The sequence below is a fragment of the Delphinus delphis genome, chromosome 17 (assembly GCF_949987515.2).
Source record: "Delphinus delphis chromosome 17, mDelDel1.2, whole genome shotgun sequence".
Lineage (NCBI taxonomy): Eukaryota > Metazoa > Chordata > Mammalia > Artiodactyla > Delphinidae > Delphinus > Delphinus delphis.
This window is the reverse complement of record NC_082699.1, coordinates 70,576,406-70,599,554: the sequence shown is the minus strand read 5'-3', so window position 1 is coordinate 70,599,554 and position 23,149 is coordinate 70,576,406. Positions and strand designations below refer to the sequence as shown.

The 23,149-nt window shown below is 44.3% G+C and overlaps 1 long non-coding RNA gene across 1 annotated transcript in view; it reads right to left on the bottom strand.

The window, feature by feature from the left end:
• LOC132440382 (uncharacterized) overlaps nt 1-23,149 on the bottom strand; it is a 158,710-nt gene that overhangs the window by 12,743 nt on the left and 122,818 nt on the right. The window contains exon 3 of the long non-coding RNA XR_009522557.1: nt 18,307-18,426. This is a non-coding gene — a long non-coding RNA (uncharacterized lncRNA). The remainder of the gene's footprint in view (nt 1-18,306; nt 18,427-23,149) is intronic.

Below are 23,149 nucleotides of genomic sequence, written 5' to 3'. Positions count from 1 at the left end.
GCCACAAATCCTCTGAGTGGATAAGTTAGCTGTACTCAAAGTTACAAATCTGGGGACTTCCCTGGTGGTCCAGTGGTTAAGACTTTGCCTCCCAATGCAGGGGGTGTGGGTTCAATCCCTGGTGGGGGAACTAAGATCCCACATGCCTTGCAGCCAAAAAACCAAAACAGAAAACAAAAACAATATTGTAACAAATTCAATAAAGACTTTAAAAATGGTCCACATCACAAAAAAAAAAAGAAAAAAAAACTTAAATAAATAAATTACAAATCTGAAAAAGGCAAAAGTTTAGATCTTCTCTTTCTACAGCCTTTTGCAGAATTCCCTGACACTTTGCAAAAGTGCTACCTTTATCACTTTCAGTTTAGGGAAGTGGTAAATGCAGGATCCATTTTAAAAGGAAGAAACTAGGAATAGTTGGTCATGGAGGCATGAGGAAACGTCTGAGATGTCTTCAAAATTCCTAATGGGAGAATTCCCATTGGCAAGGACACTTGAACCTTTGCTCCATCGATTTCAATTTTTAGAACTCCATTCCTCTCCCTTGCACCTGCTCTTCCAAAGAGGCTGCAGTTCAGATGCAACTCACTAGCCCCTCCACCCTTAATGCTATTAAGTGAAGCAGTCAGTGAAAATCTAATACCACATCTCCCCTGACACAGCACTATGCTAAACTCGATACCCAAACTTAAGCATTTCCTGTCAAATGTCCATATGCTCCCATTACCAGACCGCATTTGTTCTGAGGCAAGGTCTAACTAATGCTCAGAACATTGTACAGAGTCAGTGTTCAGTGGGCAACTGTGCTGCTGGGGAGTGAACTGGAGGCTCCATTCTTTTGGGGCTGGTTTTCCGGCTGTAAAGTCAGAAGGGAGGGGGATTTGTCTTCTAGTTCCCAGACCTTGGGACGCCAGGGGAATGATGACTTCTCTTTAACCTCATCGACACAGAGCAGGAGATTGGAAAACATTTTTTAAAACTAGAACATCCATTCTTAGGATAGAGGAAAATGGACACATTCATACATTGCTGAAAGGTGTGTAAATTCCCTTTCTAGAAAATAGTCTGGTACTATTTAAAAATACCATGCTTTCTCTCCCAGCATTTGCAATATTTGAGAGTCCAGTGTATAAGGAAAAATTTATTTAAGGATATTTACAGTATAGTTATTTGTAATAGTAAAACACTGGAAACAACTTCATTCATCGATAGGGAATTGGTTCAAGAATGATGGTATCCATGTTATGAAATATTAGGTAGCTGTTAAAGATATGTGTATGTGTTGAACTGGACGAATGTCCATGATATGTTATTAACTGGAGAAAAAGTTTTAAGTGGAAAAAAAGCAAGTTATAGAGTAGTGTGTAAAATATCCAATTTTCATTTAAAAAAGAAAAACTGCATATACAAATACATAAAGGTACACATGCACACACACATATGAAGGAAGAAACACATATGCATATATGTAAAAATGCAGAAGAATACCTCCCCACACACAAAAACTATTAACACTGGTTAGCCTGAAGGAAAGGGATTGTAGAGAGGATAAGGAAAATTATTAACTTTTAAAATATCTTTCTTGTTTTGACTTGCAATGAGCATGCATTATTCTTACGATGTAAAAGTATAGCAAGGTTATTTTAGTTGAGCACAAAATATTCTGATCCTATAATATAAATAGCTTAAATAATACTATCAACACCATCATTCTTAAATTGAGATTAAATCTTCGATTTAGTCATTCACCACTTCACCTACTGGGCACTGCATCCAGTAAATCTATATACGGTAACACCTGACTTGCACCAGGCACTGTGCTACATTCTAGGATACAGCAGGGAGCGAAACAGACAGACACTGCCTTCATGGACCTTACAGTCTACAAGGTGGAACAGACATTAAACTAGTAAAGCATATAAAAATATGGGATACCGTGAGAGAATCACAGGGTGGGTAATGGGCTGCTTGGACTGTGTGACCAAGGAAAGTCACTCTGAGGACATACATAGACTGAGACCCAAAGGTTGGGATATAAACTAAAAGTTTGCCAAGAGCCGGGATGGGCATCCGACCAACTCCATGGCAGTGTGGTGGGAATGGAGGTTGTTTGCGAGAAGCATCTGCAGCTGGAAGGGTTTGACACACAAGGAACCAGAAGGCCAGAGGGTCTGGAGCCCCCTGAGCAAGGGAAGGTGGAATGGCATGAGGTCGTAGAGAAGGGCTAGATACCAAAGAGCTATACGTGCCATAAGAAGACGTTTGACTTTTGTTGTAAAGTACACAGGAAAAGTTCATGGGGAAGACTGCCATGATGGGATTTACGTTATGAGGCAGACACTGGAAAGCCAGTGATACACCCCCAACTCTGAGGATACCAAATGGTGGAGACATTTAAACAAGGAACTATGGTGTGTGGTGCTATGGAAGAGGTCTATGGAAGAGGTCTATGGAAGCACAGGGGAGGGAAGAACTACCTCTGCCTGGGAGAACCCCGGGAGGCTCCACCTAAGAGGTGACATTTGCTATGGGTTTTAAAGAATGATTAAGAGTTCACCAGGCTGGGGCCAAGATGAATAGGGATGGGAGTCAGGCAGAATATTGCAGGCAGATAAAATAGTGCACAAAGATATGGATGCTTACGTAAGAACTTTGGCGGAAAAGATCTACATTTCACATAACTAGTGAATATGGTACAGAGGAAAAGGGAAACAGGAGGGAGGAGGCAGGCAGGGCCTTTGTATATAATCCTACTTTAGGGAATTTATCCTATAGGACACATGGCTTTTGAAACAGACATGTGTAATGATCGATTTTCATAACCACAAACTACGTTTCAATCCATCACTTTATGAACCTTTAATTGTGCCAAAAGAGAAGATGTCATAATTTCTGAATTGGATTTGCTGTCATATGGTAAATGTATGTGTAACTCTATGAGAAGCTGCCAAACATTTTTTCAGAGTATTTGTACCATTTTAAACTCCCACCAGCAAAGCAGGAGAGTTCCATTGACTCCACTTCCTTGCCAACACTTGATATTGTCACTCTTTGCAATTTTAGTCCTTCTCGTGGTGTATAGACGTATCTCATTATGATTAATATCGAGCATCATTTCATGTGCTTTTTGCCCACTCAGATATATTCTTTTGTAAAGTGCATGTTCAAGACTTTTACCCATTTTTTTAATTTTTTTTTTTTTTTTTTTGCGGTACGCGGGCCTCTCACTGTTGTGGCCTCTCCCGTCGCGGAGCAACAGGCTCCGGACGCACAGGCTCAGCGGCCATGGCTCACGGGCGCAGCCACTCCGCGGCATGTGGGACCCTTCCAGACTGGGGCACAAAGCCGCGTCCCCCGCATCGGCAGGCAGACTCTCAACCACTGCACCACCAGGGAAGCCCATTAATTAATTAATTTATTTTTAATTTATTTTTTTTGGCTGCGTTGGGTCTTCGTTGCTGCATGCGGGCTTTCTCTAGTTGCGGCGAGCAGGGGCTACTCTTCATTGTGATGCGTGGGCTTCACATTGCAGTGGCTTCTCTTGTTGTGGAGCACAGGCTCTAGGCTCAAGGGCTTCAGTAGTTACGGTGCGTGGGCTCAGCAGTTGTGGCTCGCAGGCTGTAGACTGCAGGCTCAGTAGTTGTGGCGCATGGGCTTAGTTGCTCCACAGCATGTAGGATCTTCCCGGACCAGAGACTGAACCCATGTCCCCTGCATTGGCAGGCGAATTCTTAACCACTGCACCACCAGAGAAGTCCATTTTACCCATTTTTAATAGGAGTGTTTGTCTTTTTATTATTAACGTGTAGGAGTTCTTAATATATTCTGGATTCTTTTGTTTCACATCCAGTCTAATTCCATACAGAAGAATGAAAAGAAAAATGAAATTGACAGAAAATGGAGAAGTAAAAGAGAATGCAGGGAATTCCCTGGCAGTCCAGTGGTTAGGGCTCCACGCTTCCACTGCAGGGGACATGGGTTCAATCCCTTGTCAGGGAACTGAGATCCAACAAGCCATGTGGCGTAGCCAGAAAAAAGAAAAAGAGAGAGAGAGAGAATGCATATGTCTAGATTATCTAGCCTCTGTCTGCCAATTTGCTGGGTAGACTCCATGTGTTATTTAATTTTGTTCTCACAGTAGATCTTGTAAATTGGGTGTCATCGATCTCATTGAATAAATGGGGAAACTGGATCTCACAGGGGTTGAGAGACTGGGCCAAGATTACCCAGCTAGGATGTCACAGAATCCAAGCCAACTAGAATCCATACATCGACCCTTCGGGTGTTAAGAGGCTGCATCTCCAGAGGAACCTCGGTTCTCTCAAGATCCTGGGGTCAACGGGGTTAACATAACCTCTTTGGGCCCCTCCCCAAAGAAAGCCATTTATTCCCAAGTCCCAGCTTTAACTAGGAGATATTAATCTGCTAATGGCCCTTTCAAATGAGGCACATGTCCAGCATCTTTCACCAAGGGACCACATCTCTGTCTGTACCGGCTTTCAAGGAGCTGCAAATCCATGCCTGTTACTCCATCTGTGAATTCCCTACCCTGAGGCAGTGGTCTCCAGGAGAGAAGCTAGTTTCTCCCCTTGCCATTAGCAGTCATAGGTGTCTGCAATCATATCCACGGAGGGAATCTGCCAGTCTTATCCAACACTTGAGCCCCCTGAGCGCTGTGTGGGAGCTGGAAGGGAAAGACTCCAACCAGATGAGGAACTGATGATAAAGTCCTTTTCTAAAGACACAAATCTAACAACCTTCAACCTCATGTTTAACGGCTGCTCATCAGCTACAGAATGATCATAATAACAACAACAGCAACATATATTGCATCTAATACAACCTGCCATCAATTAGAAGCGGTATCATGACTTGTTTACCTCTAAGCCAGAAAAAAATATCTGCCAATTAAATAATGGCACAAATTCCCTAGGATTAATTGGTCTCACCAGCATCTTGTTACTTTGAAATGTTTTTCATCTATTTTGAGGAATTTGTCAATTTCCATTACCATCAGTTGCAATGTTTGGTGTTTGACAGGCAATCCTTTTGCATACATTGTGGTAAAAAAATATAACACAGTATTATCTCTTGCAGGTGTCTCTCTTTTTAAAGACTGTAAAGGCACTTGGTCCTTGCTTTGCAAATAAGTATAGAATTGTTGTTATGCCGCCAATGAATATTTGCTTCACTAATTTAAAATCTACCTCCTAGGGTAAGCTGGGACAAAGTGAAAGAGTGGCATGGACATGTATACACTACCAAACGTAAAATAGATAGCTAGTGGGAAGCAGCCGCATAGCACAGGGAGATCAGCTCAGTGCTTTGTGACCATCTAGAGGGTTGGGATAGGGAGGGTGGGAGGGAGACACAAGAGGGAAGAGATATGAGGATATACGTATATGTATAACTGGTTCACTTTGTTATACAGCAGAAACTAACACACCATTGTAAAGCAATTATACTCCAAAAAAGATGTTAAAAAAATAAATAAATAAAATAAAATCTACCTCCTACTGTTCTGTATCCATGCCTTTCTGTAGATATAACAACTTTTTAATCCAATACCAAATCTTAGTGTATTCTTTTAGTTATATGCTAAATGGCAACTAAATCCAACATCCATTATTTCAACAATGCATATCATGCAGTTGAAGTCAGAACAACACGGACATATACCCAAGTGCACAAAGATAACCCTGTCATGGACTCACAGATGTAGAGAACAAACTAGTGGTTACCGGTAGGGAGAAGGAAGGGGGAGGGGCAAAATAAGAATAGAGAATTAAGAGGTACAAACTACTATGTGAAAAAAAAACTAAGTAACAAGGATACACTGTACAACACAGGGAAATATAGCCATTATTTTATAAGAACTTTAAATGGAGTATAATCTATAAAAATATTGAATCACTATGTTATACACCTGAAACTAATAAACTTTAATAATAAAAAAAAGAAGATAACCCTGTCACATCTGCTGCCTGGTTGGCAGTGATTGTAAAGTCACATCCACCATAAGTCACATCCAAAGTTTAGAGATGTGAGACTACAGAAGAAAAATGTGCATCTTGGAATCAATGAAATATAAGAATAAGCGTCAGCATTTAGTGAGCACTTACCTATGCCAGGCATTTTTCTAAGTCTTTTTCAAGTCTAATCAATTTAATTTTAACCATAACCCTAGAAGGAAGGTACTATACGCCCATTTTATAGATGAAGAACTAAAGCCCAGAGGGACTGACAAACTTTCCCAAGGTCACATGGCTAGTAAATAGCGGAACTAGTCCTCAAACTCAAGCAGTATTGCTCGTAAGATCACCTAACTGTGTGCTATATTGACTCTCTAATCTAAATTTCATATCAGTCCAGTTCAGGGACCTGTGCACTTGGATCCTACCTATTCTCTGCAGCCTCATCTCACAGTTTCCATCCTTGAACTCTGCACTCCAGCAGCACCTTGATCCCCTCCCCACCTGCTGTCTGACCCTTCTTGCCTTGTTCATGATCTTTCTTCTCCAGACTCCTTCCCTTCTCTTACCTCCCCTGTCCAGCCCTCTCTCACCCTTCAAGACTCAGCTCAGATGTTCTCTCCCTCTAGAAGCTCGCCACAATGGCTCCTCTCAAAACTTGAGTTTGGTGCCTGCTCTGTGCTTCTAGGATACTTGAACTCCCCTCTGTAAGAGCACTTATCACATCGCGTTTTCATTGTCCCTTCACTGAGCTGGCAGTCAATCAACATGCACTGGTCCGGTGTCCTGGCCAGCAGCAGGTCTGATTGGATGGACCTCGGCACTGGTGAGTCAGGGCCTTGTGGCCGCCACTCATCAAATGGTGCTGAAGCACCACTGCATGTCCGTCTCTCCTAACTAACAAACGCTCCGCATCCTCTCACAGAGCCCTGCATCTGGCACACCTGAGGCACTCAATAAATGATTATAGAAGTAAATTCAATTGAAATTTGCCCATGGTCCACAGCAAGAGATCACAGAATGGGTCTGTTCGTCACCCATGCCTCGGGTGTTCAGGGAACAATCTTTGGAGAATCCACCCCATGCCCATTAGAGGGATCAGCATGAGGCAGGAAGAGCAACGTCTGAGAATCAGTAGGCTTCACTGGCGTCAGCCACAGAGGGGAACCTGGGGGAGGCAACTGGCAGCCACCGCTCATTCAATGTCAGAGCTGGGAGCGCCTTCAGAGACTTGACCTACCGATGCTAGGAGGGAGGAAACCAAGGTCCAGGGGAGGTAGTTCCTGGCCTAAGGCCCCTCAGGCAGTTGAGGCAGAGCTGGGACCACTAGATCCCATCACTTGCATCATCCACTCCACCCCACAGACCAAGAGGGCTGGCTGCTGAGCCTTTTCAGATTCAAAGATGAGAATAACAGCAGGTGGGTTCCTATAAGTAGACTAGGACTTATAAAAAAAAACCACTTTCCTCTTGGAAGACTGTTCCTTTGGCCAGGAGCTTACTTGCTACATTTAGGAAGAAGACAAATGAATCAGACAGAGTTAAAAATGACTTGGAGAGATGCGCATAAAGAAAGTTCTGATGGAGTCTCTCAGGACAAGGTCTCCAGCTAATAACCATAAAATCTGGCAGAAATCAATCATCCTTGTCATGAAAGACAGGTGATAAATATGTGCTCAAAAACGTAGAACATTGGGACTGGAGGCGGCACCAAGTATAATCAAAATGGCAGGCAGCAGGAGCTCACCCAAAGGTACCTAGATTTGTAATCAATTAAAGAAAAAAAAGGAAGAATCCTGGACCTAAAAGAAGAGAGTCAAGAAATCTCTAAAGGCAGGAGGGGTGGGACAGACTGTGAAAACAAAACAGTAACATTACTGTGCCCCTACTTTGTGTTGGAAACTTTACATGCATTATCTGTTTACCCTTGGAGGGGTTCTATGAGTCATTATGCCCATTTCACAGATGAGGAAACTGAGGTTCAAAGAGGTAAAGCGTCTTGCTCCAGGTCTCAAAGCAGGTCAGTGGTGATATCAGGTAGAGGTTGGTCAGGCAAACTGAAAACAGTCCAGGTGTTTTAAGCTGAAAAAGATGAGTCGTGTTAATCCTAATTAGACATCAGAAGCTTACAAAACTGTTGGAGGAAACCGAGAAGTGAAAGCCAGGAGAGCGGCGGATGGATCTGCCCATCATTAGCTTTCAGGTTTGCCATTGCAGCTGGGTATAAAGATTGCCACCCAAAGATGAGGATAACGCAGGAAGACACTGTCAAGGTCATGCTTCCGCCAAAGCTTCAGATTTGTTAGGGAAATACAGAAGCCACGGCAGAGAATTTCACATCTACCAAAACTGCTGCCAGCAAATGCAAAATGCTTTCTATTCCCTTCTTCCTTCCTCTCAGGGACACGCATTTCATTGGAAGAACCTAAGCCACATCTGGAACCATGCCGTCAGCCAAATAAAGGAAATATAGCTCCCAGTTTTCCAACCCCTACAATACAGGGAAGAGCATGGAAAGGCGTGGGAATGGTGCTGGGGGCTCACAGATAAAATCCAGGACAGCACAGAAAGAGAAAAACAAATATCATATAGTAACGCTTATATGTGGAATCTGGAAACATGGTGCAGATGAACTTATTTGTAAAGTAGAAATAGAGACACAGATGTAGAGAACAAACGTATGGATACCAAGGGGGGAAGGGAGGGTGGGATGACCTGGGAGACTGGGATTGACATATATACACTACTATGTATACAACAGATAACTAATGAGAACCTACTGTATAGCATAGGGAACTCTACTCAGTGCTCTGTGGTGACCTAAACGGGAAGGAAGTCCAAAAAAGAGGGGATATATGTATACGTATAGCTGATTCACTTTACTGTACAGCAGAAACTAACACAACACTGTAAAGCAACTATACTCCAATAAAAATTAATTTTAAAAATACCAAATACCAATCCATAACTTCCATAAATAAATAAATAAATAAACCCACTACAGCAGAGGTGCTGGAAACCACTCCAGTCTGTCTGCTTCCAAAACTTATACTTTTTCAACCAACTCTCCTAACTTGAGGAGGAACAAGTTTTTAAAAAGTTAAAGTTTATTATAGGATGATAAGCAGCATTGGCATATTGCTTTCAAAAAAACAAACAGGAGTAAAGAGTTAAGCACTTTCTTCAATATTTACATTAAATCGTAGTAGAACTACTTATTGCCAAGACAGTTGATCTATACTTAAGCTGGCTGAAAAGAGTTTATGGGTCATTACAATTGACTGACACATGTGCAGGGATCTGTTCAGAAATCACTGAATCCTGAACTCCTGTACGTGGAGAAACAGCTAAAAAATATTCCAATCTACTAACAACAACAAACTCTAATGGCATCCAAGCTTATAAAGTGATTTCTTTTTAGCTGAACTGAATGTATTAAAGTGCTAGAAAAGCAGGTATCAGCAGTGCATGCAAAACTCAAGGCTCAAAACACATCATGTCTACAAGAAAAGAAGACAAGATCTGTACGTTTTACTAGCCAACTTTTAAAAATACACAGCATTGCAGACCTACTAGAGAATGGACTTGAGGATACGGGGAGGGGGAAGGGTAAGCTGGGACAAAGCAAGAGAGTAGCATGGACATATATACACTACCAAACGTAAGGTAGATAGCTAGTGGGAAGCAGCTGCATAGCACAGGGAGATCAGCTCGGTGCTTTGTGACAGCCTAGAGGGGTGGGATAGGGAGGGTGGGAGGGAGACGCAAGAGGGAGGAGATATGGGGATATATGTATAGCTGATTCACTTTGTTATACAGCAGAAACTAACACACCATTGTAAAGCAATTATATTCCAATAAAGATGTTAAAAAATATATATACATAGCGTTGGGAATTCCCTGGTGGTCCAGTGGTTAGGACTCGGCACTTTCACCGCCAGGGCCCGGGTTCAATCGCTGGTCGAGGTAGTAAGATCCCACAAGCCGCGCAGTGCAACCAAAAATAATAATAATAATAAATAAAAATACATAGCATTGACAAAAATGTATGCTTTTGAATTGCTTCTGAATGGGGGGAGTATTTAAGCAGGTTAAACCAAGGAAATAAATGGCGAAGAAGGTACAGTGTTTTATGAAACTAGAAATTTGATCGAGCTCCATGAAAGACAGGGGACTTGAGACTAGCCAGTGAGAGATTGCTGGGACGCTGACCTTGTGGTCTTTCTCTGTGACACAGACCACAGTGGGGAAATGTAGGTGTTATTTTGGAAAGTGGTTCCTGATCTAAGTTTAGGATGTGATTTTACGGGCATTATCACATTTGAAATTCACGACCACCCTGCAAAGGATAAGACTACCTATTATCCCTGCTCCATGTCACAGGAGGTATGAGCAAGGAGCTCGGTCCTTGAGACAGTTGAACTGGCCCTTGGCACTACCGTGTGCTGATATCAGGCCCTCCGGAATCTCATCCCAGCTTTTCTACTTCCTTGCTGTGTGACCTTGGCCCAAAGTGTCACCTTTCTGGAACATTACCACTGATGTATTTATTTATCCGACAGAATTGTCGTGAGGACCATCAGTGTCAACCCACTAACGAATCATCTATTCTGCGCTATATGCTGAATTACATTAAAATCCTGCCTGTGAGGAATAAACTTGGATAAAGAGAAGAGAGCTTTGCAAGGGCAAACTATTAGCATATCAACGTATTTTCTTGGTATTTGCCTCTTTTTAATAAAAGCCAAATGGGACTTCCCTGGTGGCGCAGTGGTTGAAAGTCCGCCTGCCGATGCAAGGGACACGGGTTCGTGCCCCAATCTGGGAAGATCCCACATGCGGCGGAGCGGCTGGGCCCGTGAGCCATGGCCGCTGAACCTGCGCGTCCGGAGCCTGTGTTCCGCAACGGGAGAGGCCACAGTAGTGAGAGGCCCACGTACCGCAAAAAAAAAAAACCCAAAAAAACCAAATGTAGGGGGAAATATGGCTCCGTGTTCCAATTGACTTCATTCTTGACTAAAACTATAGAAAAAGAGAGAAGGCTATGCCATGAAGAAATTTCAAATACGATGAGAAGGACGAAATGTGCGCAGACAGGTCACATCTGGCCCTCTTTCCTCTCAACCGTTCCAGGGCCTAGCATGGATGTATTAGTCAGGGTTTTCCAGAGAAACAGAACCAATAATAGATATATATATATATATACACACACAGAGAAAGAGAGAGAGAGAGGAAGATATTTATCGTAAGGAATTGGCTCATGGATTTTGAAAGCTGAGACGTCCCCCGCATCTGCATCTGCAAGCTGGAGACCCAGGAAAGCCAGGGTGTAATCAGTCCAAGTCTGAAGGCCTGAGAAGACTGATGTCCCAGTTCAAGCAATCAGGCAAAAAAAGGCCAAATTCTTCCTTCCTCTGCCTTTTTGCTTTTGTCCAGCCCTCAACAGATTCAGGCCCTCAACAGATTGGATGATACCCACTCACACTGGGGAGGGCAATGTGCAATGAGTCCACTGATTCACGTGCTAATTTCATCCAGAAACTCCCTCAAAGACACACCCAGAAATAATGTTTAATCAAATATCTGGGTACCAGTCAGGTTGATACTTAAAATTAACCATCACAGTGGCGTTCATGGAATGTAGAATATAATGAAACACTGTCTTTTTTTTGTTTTTTTGCTACTATTTCATGACAGCTAGCCTGGTCTCTACAACTAGGCTGCAGACATCTTGAGGGCATAGACCTATGGAGGGCAATTAGTTTTATCTTGAGCACCAACTCTTCTGATGGGAGGGCCTTACTACTCAAAGTGTGGTCCACAGATGGGCATCCGCTGTGAACTTTTTAGAAATGCAGAAACTAGCACCCAACCCCATATCTGCTTACTTGGAATCAGCATTGTAACATAACGCCCAGGTAATTAATGTGCCCTTTAAAATGTGATAAGTGCTGACCTTGAGAATGGTGTTAAGATTGTCTGGTTCTCAGCTACAAAAAGTACTTCAATACTTTTGTGACATCTTTCATGGCAAAAGGGATCAAGAAGCAGTTGGGGTCCCAACCTTGGCAAACACCAGGTCTTATACTTCAGTATCTCCAACATCACCTAACACATTTATGGACAGAATCTAAGTACAGTAGGTTCTTGATACTCATATAATGACTCCATCTGAACCGTTTACTTATAACCAAATTTAGACACATCATTAAGTCACATAGATATCACAAAGGCATATGATTTTTTCTATAGTATAAATGTAAGGGAGTTGCTGTGGAATTCTTGGAGACAGAAAGTAGATTAAAGGTGATCAGGGGTTGCAGGGAGGGAGAGGGTGAGAGTTATTGCTTAATGGTTGTAAAGGTTTTGCTTGAGTCATGAAAAGGTTTTGGAAACAGTAGTGATGATTGAATAACATTGTGAATGTAATTTAATTATGCCACTGAATTGCACACTTAAAATGCTTTACCTGGAAATTTATATATGCATAAATATAATAAAAATTAATTTCAGAAAAGAGAGAACGTTGCTCTGGGCCAGGGACATTGAAGGTAGGACAATATTAGGCTGGGATCTGTAGGCCGGTATTGAGTAAGGCTCAAAGGCTGCCTCCTACCCATTCCTGTGAGATCTCTAAGGCGAAGGGTGCAGAAAGGATAAGCAAGGCAAAGGAATATTTATTACCAGCCAATTGGATGCTTAGTATTCACAGAAGATTCTCAAAGTGTCATAGGTCTTCCAAGGGAAGTGAAGAGTGACAATGTGGAGAGGAACCAGGTGGCTGGAGACGGATGGAGCCTGCCAAAAGGTGCAAAGAGTAGGAGGCATGATCTGGCCGAGGGTGGGAGTTGCCCCAGGTGGACACAAGGGAACAGGGCCGAGGAAGCGCAAAGCACGCTGGGCTTGGCAAAGGTTGCAGAAGTTACACCACAGGGCAATCTCACAAAGGGACCTTATGGTCACGATAAGAAACAGAGCTCCCATATGATCCTGCAATCCTACTCCTGGACGTATATCCGGAGAAAACCATAATTCAAAGAGATACATGCACCCCAGTGTTCACTGCAGCACTATTTACCACAGCCAGGACATGGAAGCAACCTAAGTGTCCATCAACAGAGAAATGGATAAAGATGCGGCACATATATACAATGGAATATTACTCAGCCATAAAAAGAATGAAATAATGCCATTTGCAGCAACATGGATGGACCTAGACATTATCACACTAAGTGAAGCAAGTCAGACAGAGAAAGACAGCTGTCACATGATATCACTTATATGTGGAATCTAAAAAAAAGGAATCATAATTTTTGACCCTGATGAATCTCCACACATTGGCACTGGTCTAAAAATGATCTATTCCTTTCCGGTTTTGCAGGTGAGAAACTTTAGTCATGGCCTCAAAGCCTCTAAAGTGAGGTTTCCCAGGTGTTTAGTGGTACAACCCGGATGAGATCTCTCATCTTCTGATTCCAGTCTCTTGCCCTCCATTGTTCTCAGGCAAGAACCATGGCAAGGATGTCCACCTACAGCAAATTATTCATGAGAATCCCTCATTCCTGTGTCCCGAGATTTCTCGCAAGAGGCAATGACTTGCAGTTTGAAACCATCAATACAAGACATAGATCTTATTCAAGAGTAAATCTATTTGCTAAATAGATTATTTATCACAAATAAATACTATTATTAAAGACCTTAAAAGAGTTTACTTTTATACTGCAGCCAACTATTTCTCTAGTCCTTTGAAAGCTAGCAATTATTATGGCCAAAGACCAAAGGGCCAGAACAAACAATTAGCCAACGCATGAATCTGGGCTCTGTTTAGTCTTCTTTTGTGAGGGATAATCATGTGTTCATTGAAGTGAGACCGTATGAGTCAATTATGTGTTGGCTGAGCAAAACCACTGTTTAGAAATTCAGAAGTTATAGTTAAAACATGTGTGGACCTTTTTTTTTTTTTTCTAGTGGGAAGCAGCTGCACAGCACAGGGAGATCAGCTCAGTGCTTTGTGACCACCTAGAGGGGTGGGATAGGGAGGGTGGGAGGGAGACGCAAGAGGGAAGAGATATGGGGATATGTGTATATGTATAGCTGGTTCACTTTGCTATACAGCAGAAACTAACACACCATTGTAAAGCAGTTATACTCCAATAAAGATGTTAAGGGCTTCCCTGGTGGCGCAGTGGTTGGGAGTCCGCCTGCCGATGCAGGGGACGCGGGTTCGTGCCCCGGTCCGGGAGGATCCCACATGCCGCGGAGCGGCTGGGCCCCTGAGCCATGGCCGCTGAGCCTGCGCGTCCGGAGCCTGTGCTCCGCAACGGGAGAGGCCACAACAGTGAGAGGCCTGCGTACCGCAAAAAAAAAAAAAAAAAAAAAAAAGTCAAAAAGAAAAATGTGTGGAAATTCCGACATGTTATCATTTACTTCTGAGGCTAATGATTACTATGGGGATAATCATTTCATACCAAGAAAATCCCCATCTTACCTTCAGCAATAAATAATGGATTGTGTACATAGGGGTGACCCTCAGTTTGCCTGGTCTGCAAAGGACTGAGAGGTTCCCTGGACATGGGACTTTTGGTGGTAAAAGTCCCAACTAACTGGGACAAGCTGGTCACCCCTTGTGTGCACCATGAGAATGTGTAGAGAGAAGTGAAATATGGTCCTTTTCCTTAAAAACATTACAATAATGTCAGAAGTATTTTTAATCTTTTTTTTTATATTGTTCTTTTTACTTTCCTTTTTTTTTTTTGGCCATACCGTGCAGTACGTGGGATCTTAGTTCCCCGAGCAGGGATCATACCCATGCCCCTTGCAGTGGAAGCACGGAGTCCTAACCACTGGACCGCCAGGGAATTCTCGGTATTTTTAACCTTAATGTATATGACCTTCTCTCTCATCATGCAAAGGCATCCATCTGCCTTCGCAAGGAAGTAGAGGGATGTGTGTGATTAGGACTTGTACAGCAGAAGTGCAAAGAAAGGGAAAGCACATTTGGTATTCAGTTTTTGAATACTAAAATAGAACTTCCAAGACAATATTTTAAAAGTCATACTTTATAAAGACATAGTATATATTCCTTAAGCGCCAATGAACATATCAAGAACCAGACCTGGCTGACGTGAACACTGGGTTTTTTTCTAAGCAAGGCACAGAGAGCACTCAGGATGTGACATGATGGATGTCCCACCTGACAGACGGGGAAGTTGGTCATCTTTCTGACCCAGTGGAGAAAGGAAACTGAAGCAGGGGAGCAAGCAATCAGAAACATAAGCAATGGACATTCAGGTTGTTTCCATGTCCTGGCTATTGTAAATAGTGCTGTAATGAACTCTGGGGTACATGTGTCCTTTTGAGTTACGGTTTTCTCAGGGTATATGCCCAGAGGTGGGATTGCTGGGTCATATGGTAATTCTATTTCTAGTTTTTTAAAGAACCTTCATACTGTTCTCCACAGTGGCTGTGGAATCTAGAAAAATGGTACAGATTAACCTACTTCCAGGGCAGGAATAGAGACGCAGAGGCAGAGAACGGACACGTGGACACAGGGGGAAGGGGAGGGTGGGACGAATTGGGAGATCAGGACTGACATATATACACAACCATGTGTAAAACAGACAGCTAGTGGGAACCTGCTATAAAGCACAGGAAGCTGGGCTTGGTGCTCTGTGATGACCTAGATGGGTGGGATGGGGGAGGGGGTGGGAGGGAGGTCCAAGAGGGAGGGGATCTATGTATACATACAGCTGATTCACTTCACTGTACAGCAGAAACCGAAACAACATCGTAAAGCAATTATATTCCAATTAAAAATAAATAATTTTTAAAAAGAAAGAAACATATGCAATGGACTGCACATCTAGAATTTCAAAATGGAGGACTCAATAGTTTGAAGGCTTTGCCAGACACCCCTGGTGTCCCAGCCAGCCCCGCAAAGTGGAGCAACCGCATCTATTAGATTGGTGATTCAGCACAGTTAGGCAGAGAAAAAGCCAAAATTGGGAATCCTGAGCTTCCCCCAGCCCGGCCCCACCCTCAGTATGGAATGGACACAGGCGTCTCCGCATTCTTGGCAGGGACGTTGGAAGGTAACTGCACTGCCAGCCCCAGGTGAGCTCACAAAGTCAAGAGGTAAAGTGGCAGAGCCATACGGGCCATGGGGGAGGGCAGCCACACTGGGGGCAGGAAAGAGGGCATGCAGCATGAGAGACAGAGAAAGACAGAAATCCCAGATTCAACCCCTGTACCTCAAGGTCACCGGTGCATGTGACTGGACACCATTCCAAAACATTCAGAGAGAACCAAAGGCAAGCTCTGCCCACAAAGCCAAGATCTCCTTTCCCATGGCCACAAAGACACCGGAGTCCCTGTTCCCTACCGGGCGCCGTCTTTGGGAGGGAAGGGGTTGAACACTGAATAACTGAGCATTTACCAAAATGCACAGCTTGGAAGTGAAAGAGATTGTTTTAATCAGAGGAGACTTAGATACAGTTTACCGGCAAATAAAATTCTTTCTACCCCATCTCACCCTCTCCTCTCTCTCCCAACCTTCTATCCTGTGCAGTAGGGGCTCATGAAGACTTCATCAATGAGCGGAAACAAGGAAGCTCCTTTTCTTACACATGTCAGAGATGGTGTGACATTTTTTCTGACCTCACCTCACAACGTATAGGTCAAAAAAGGATCACAAAGGGAATATGAACAAATCGCAAAGGAGGAATTATTTAAAGACAGATTATTTCATTACCTGTTGGGTGTGCCTTGAAAATAAAGGTGCAGGACAGGGACGTTTTAAGTTGAGGAAGATTCCTGAAGACCTAACCTTATCACTTCAGAGGTTAGGTTGTGCTGCAGTGACAAACAACCCCAAAATTTCAGAACCACAGACGTTTATTTCTTGCTCTTGCCACTTGACTGTTGTGGGTTGGTGGGTCTGTGTTCACCATACTGCTTCAGGGACCCAGGATTATGGAACGGCCACCATCTGGAACTTTGACAGTCACCGCAAAGACAAAAAAAGCTCAAAGGGGTCTCAAGCTTGCAATTTAATCCTTCAGCCCCAAGTGCTAGCATCCACTTGTCCTCACAACTTATTGGCTGGTGCTAACCCCATGGCTCCATCTAAACCCAAGGGGGCCAGGAAGCTTAACACTACAACATGCCTGGAAATGTCTGGCAAACCACAAGTAAGGTGTGACTTTGTTATTTCCTTACATGATGCCCTTTCAACATCACATGATTCAAAGTCAAATTGGCCGTGTGTATAAGCTTATTAATTGGCTAAAGTTTTAATCAGCACACAATAGTCTTCCTCCTTCATTCCGTCTCTGCTTCCAATAGAATGAGTTTATCCTCCAGGAAGCTCCTCGGGCAGTACCCACCCCCTCCCACCCCTGTCAGTCTGATCTGCCCAAACATGTCAGAATTCCCCCCAGTGGACACTGCTTAGGCTCAAACTAGGATTCCCTTAAACTTAGTTATTAGTAATTTTTATTGTTCCACTTGATAATAGTAATACAAATATATGCTTTTTTTTTTAAGTACTATATAAATTGCATCATGCCCAGACAGGAAAAAGCCACATAAAAACAACATTCCAGAAGATGCTTCTATGATTTTCCACAGCTGAACACAGGAATCTTGATAGAAAATTTCAGAGAAGGTCTAACCAGTCTGTAACTTGGAAGGTATCTGTAACTTAAGATGTTATTATTAACCCAGATAGTAGTTTGGTGCTCAGAGATTTATGTAAAATGAATTCAAATCCCCTCTCTAAGGTCTGTGGAGGCCCAGAGCCCTTTTTGTTATTTCTCTGCCTTTCCAGAACTTTCTCTCTTGAGCCCCTCTAGTCAGTGCCTATATCTGCATTTGCTGTCACTGTATCAACCCATGTCACTCAGATTCAAGCCCTTGTCCGGTCTCCATAAGATACCTACCCCCAGCAGACACTTGTGAGTTTATTTAAATTATGTTTAATATCATTAACTTTTTAAAATTAATTTTTATTGGAGTATAGTTGATTTACAATGTTGTGTTAGTTTCTGCTATGCAGCAAAATGAATCCGTTATACATGTACGTATATCCACTCTTTTTCACATTCTATTCCCATATAGGTCATTACAGAGTATTGAGTAGAGTTAAATATCATTAACTTTTAAATAAATTTGATATTAACTTCAATAATAAATAAAGATTATTTAAACCCACTGAATATTTGTGAGTCACAGGATAAGACAGGATCAGAATACACCACTGTTATTAGCCTTCCTGGGCTGCCGTAGCAAAATGCCACAGACTGGATGCCTCAAACAACAGAAATGTATTACTCACAGTTTTGTTGGCTGGTTACGTCCAAGGTCAGGGTGCCAGCATGGTCAGTTTCTGGTGAGAGCTCTCTTCCTGGCTTGCAGGCGACCACCACCTCCTTGCTGTGTCCTCATATGGCCTTTCCTGTGTGCACACATCAGGGGAAAACGTGAGTTAATACAGACAACCCACTTTCCCTAAAGCCCTGGTTATCATCCCACTTCGCCACAAGGTGGCAGTATTGGAGACCACTGGTGTTTCCTTTCGGCCCTTAAAGCAACAGTGGGAAAACAATGCAACATTAAAACACAGCTAGTACGTGATAACCAGCTTCCAGAGTTCAAACATAATAAATCATAAAGCAGAACCTGCTAGGAGTATCTGATGTGCTTTATAGCCGGGTATTACACGATAAAGCGACTGAGCCACTTGCTAGTTCCAGAGCAGCGCTCTCGAGAAGGAGGGAAGAAACGATTTATGTAGAAAAGGAGAAGCAATGGTAGGAGTAAAGAAGAAACTGTGCGGGATGTAGACATTAAAATAAAAGATTTGACATTAAAATTGTGGCCAATAAAAAGGAATGAGAGTCAGAAATCTAGACCCATTAGACATAGAGAATAGACTGGTGGTTGCCAATGGGGAGGGGGGTGGGAGAGGGTTGGATTGGGAGTTTGGGATGAGCAGATGTAAATTAGTATATATGGAATGGATAAACAACAAGGTCCTACGGTATAGCACAGGGAATTATATTCAATATCTTGTGATAAACCATAATGGAAAAGAATATGAAAAAGAACTTATATGTACGTATAACTGAGTCACTTGGCCGTACAGCAGTAATTAACACAACATTGTAATTCAACTATACTTCAATTTTAAAAAAAAACTTTTTTTAAGGACATCTAATCTCATTATGTTTGGGAATCAACCTGCAATAAAGCCCAGCATAAAAATACCTCTTTAGTATATGGAGTCAGATACGCTGCAGATTGTTCATTTGTGAATTAAGCCAACAAGTATTTACTGAGTATCTTCCGTGCACCAGGCACAGGGTTGGAAACATCATGGGATAAGGTAAAAAGAATAGCAGGATTGTCCACAGCACGGCGGAAGCATCCAGGGAGGACCAGGAAGGCTTCTCCAGGGAGGGGACATTTTAGTTGAGCCCAGGGAAGTTGGCCTGTCCTGATGAGTGGAAGGCGGCAGGTCACAGGAAAGGGGACTTGGAGAGGCGTGAGAGAGGCAGGAAAATAATCCAGATGGGAAGAGCAAATGCCCAGGGGTGTGAATACTGCGTTGGAATAACAACATCCTGTTCAGAAGACAGGAGAGAAGCTGACAGGGAAAGTGGCCAGAAAGCCAAGCAGAGCTGCATTTGCCAAGAGAGCCTGCACGCTGCCGGCGATAGAAATCACCAGGGCCTTTCAGACCCAGCTGGTGCTCTTCAGAGAGTTCCTCTAAACACTCCTGAGGATTGACTGGGGTAGACGGAGAGCTGGAGAGGCCAGTCAGTGGGTGTTTGTCCTGGCCCAAGTGGCCCACAGTGACCTTGACAGTGAGGACGGAAAGCAGGTACAGATTCACGGATATTCAGGAGGCCAGTAGAATGCAAAAGACAGCAGATGCCAGAGAAGTTCTGTTTTCTGGCTCGGGAAGAAGGAGGCAGAGGTTGTGGTTTATTACAGGGAAAGAGTCCAGAGGAGCTCCAGGCATGACATCTCAGTGTCCTCTCCCTGTGGACTCCTGCAAACAGCACTGACTTTCCCAGCGATGATGTGGCAACACTCATGGAGTATTTGGAACCAGGGGAGCTCCCCTGCGGAGCTTGAGGGTTCGTCACCTAGACGTGGTTGACAGCCCATGTCGCTGACCTTAGTCTCCTTCTCTTGGCCGATTCTGACCGGTATCCTTTCACTGTAATAAACCACAACCGTGAGCATACGGTTGAGTTCTGTGAGGCCTTCTAACTTTTTTGAGTTCTGTGAGGCCTTCTAACAAATCACTGGACCTGGGGGTGGTCTTGGGACCTCCCCAACTGCACAGGTAGAGAACACAACACTCATCACAAACTGGAGACCCAGTCAGAATGAGGATAATCACGAAAGTGACCGGCACTGTACCAAGAGCTTAATAGGCGTTATCTTTTATAATTCTCAAAATAATCCACCAAATAGGAATAATTACTTCCATGTTATAGATGATACTGAGTCTCATATGTGTGTCCTAATGGGTAAATCAAGCACCTTGCAGTTAGGAGTCTAACCAGATCTGACTTCAAACAGATGCTCCCAACATTAGGCATATAATGAAGTAGAAGGGTAAATATTTTTACTATTTAAAAATAATTATTTAAAAAATAATTAATATTTTAATAAGATTTTGTTTTGTTTTGTTTTCTGGTCCCAAACTTCCTTGTACCTTGTGGTTCTTTCCCTGCATTTAAGCAGCAGGTAAACATTCAGTGTTTAGGGGCTCAGGGAAGAGATGACCAAGGAGAATGCAGACAGAACGAAAGAAGCAATTTTGAGTGTTCAGGTTTTAAAGCCCAAACCCCAACAAAAGCATCAGAAGAATTCGTGGTAAGGACAGATTATGCTTTGGTTTCACTGACGCCTCATGAAGCTCGCCTGGGCTGGGGTAAGGACAGAGTTGGGGTGCAGGGACCTTGAGTCCTGCCACCACCCCTGCCAAGCTCGGGGTGGGGGGTGTGATTAAGCCCCCAGGAGTTTAGAGAACCCAAGAGCAGGTGGCGCCTGGGGAGCCCAAGCTGGGATGGTGTGGGAGCAGAAGAAACGTCTGCATATGCCCGTGAGGCAGAGCACCGAGTCCCCTAAGCCTCGGTGGGGCAGCTCTCTGCTGTAGCCGTTCCCATTTCATAGAGAGCCAGAGGGCAAAAGGAGACTCACAGTCAGGGAGGAGAGCGGTGGAGCAAGAACCGAAGGCCAGGCAGGAACGTCACGTGCAGGGATGACAGTGCTGAGTTCCACTGATTCCTCCAAGCGGCTCCCTGGAAGTCAGCAACCCTCCCAGAGCCTCGATCCATCACCCAAGATGCCCAAATGGACTGAGATGACCTTTCCAACGCCTGAACCTAACAGAGGCTTGAAATCCTAACCAGATTCCGTTGTAGAGAAGCAAAGAAAGCTACGTTTCTGGCCCACCTGAGGTTTGAACCTAGATTTTTGCCTGCCGCCTAGGGGTCTCCATGCTTGAGGAGTGGGTGGTCTGCCCTGAGGTTTCAGCACAAACCGGTGATAAGCACTGCACGACGTGAAACCCTTTCTCAGCTGCTCTGTGAAAGCAGATGGTTTCTTTGTGGGTGATACTCCATTGGTAACACTCTATTTAGTCTGCCAGGTCCCGGAGAGCATTCCTTTCTGCTTCCTCAGAACAGGTTCGTGGTGACTTCTCTGGTGGGACACCTAGGAGAACGCCTGCCCAGCCCCATCCGTGATGGCAGCGTTCAAAGTTAGGACGGCTGGGGCTTCCCTGGTGGCACAGTGGTTGAGAGTCCGCCTGCCGATGCAGGGGACACGGGTTCGTGCCCCGGTCTGGGAAGACCCCACATGCCGCGGAGCAGCGGGGCCCGTGAGCCATGGCCGCGGAGCCTGCGCGTCCGGAGCCTGCGCTCCGCAACGGGAGAGGCCACGGCAGTGAGAGGCCCGCGTACCGCAAAAAAAAAAAAGTTAGGACGGCTGAAGAGGGCTTCCCTGTCGAGGACTCCGGGGGTTTCAGAAGAGCCCTGGACCGGGGGTCAGGAGGCCTGGGGCTCCCATCCGAGCTCTGCCATAATCAGCCGCGACCTTGGGCAAGCAAGTCAATCTCCCTTCGCCTCAGCGTCCTGTCTTAGAAGAGAGGCAGTAATTTCTTCACTGCTTAGTCACAGGAGTGAAGTGAGGGGGCAATGAGGTCAGGAACTGAAACACTGGTCTAAGAACCAGAGAGCAGCTTGACGTGGTCCCGTGTCCCTGCCCATCTTTCTTCTCAACTTCTTCTATCAGAGGTGTCAGGGCTGCATCTTCCTTTTTGGAATATGCCATAACCTCAGCTGTGGGAGAATGTAACAAGACACAGTCCCTGCCCTAAAGGAGCCCTCCACCTTACAACTCCCCTGCTAGACTCACAGCCAGTTCCAAACTCTTCCAGGGTCTACACCATGTGCCACAGAGCCTGACCCTGTGTCTCTCTCCAACCTCATCCCCTGGGATGTCACTTTGCTCATTCAGCTCCCCTACAGTGGCGTCCACACCCCCCGCAAACGTTCACGTCTGTTCCAGTCTCATTCTTGCTGTTCCTTCTGCCCCAAACGATCTTCCCTCAGATCTCCCCACACTCCCTCACTCACTTTCTTTGGGTCTCTGAGCAACATCTGTGCCCAAAGTTGCCCCCGTTCCCTTCCCTCGGCTGGCAAACAACAGTGCATCTTCCAGCTCTCAGACTGAACGCTGATCATATTCGTATTGGACCATCCCGTCTCCCCTCCGCCCCAGCACACACACTCCACCCCACCTCCTGTATTGGAAACCCAGCCTTCCCAACTGAACCCCTTCAGGCAGCAGAAGGACCTTGAATTTTAGGAAACAACGTTCAGCTCTTCTCTCCACCCCACTGTCCGCCACGTCTCTCTTTACCTCAGTCCTCCCTCTAATTGTTCCCAGCTCACAGCTTTCCCTGGGGACTTAAACACATTTAAGGGGAAGGTTTAAAAGAGCAACAGCAGCTAGTAGGCTGCCAGGTGACTCAGAAAAGACTCGGGCATCCCTAGTTCCCCTCCCAGCCCTATAACCAGCTCTGTAAATCACATTCATTCACTGGGCTACCCACCTCTCACTCACAGAAACTAAGGGCTTCAACTGTAAGGTCCCTA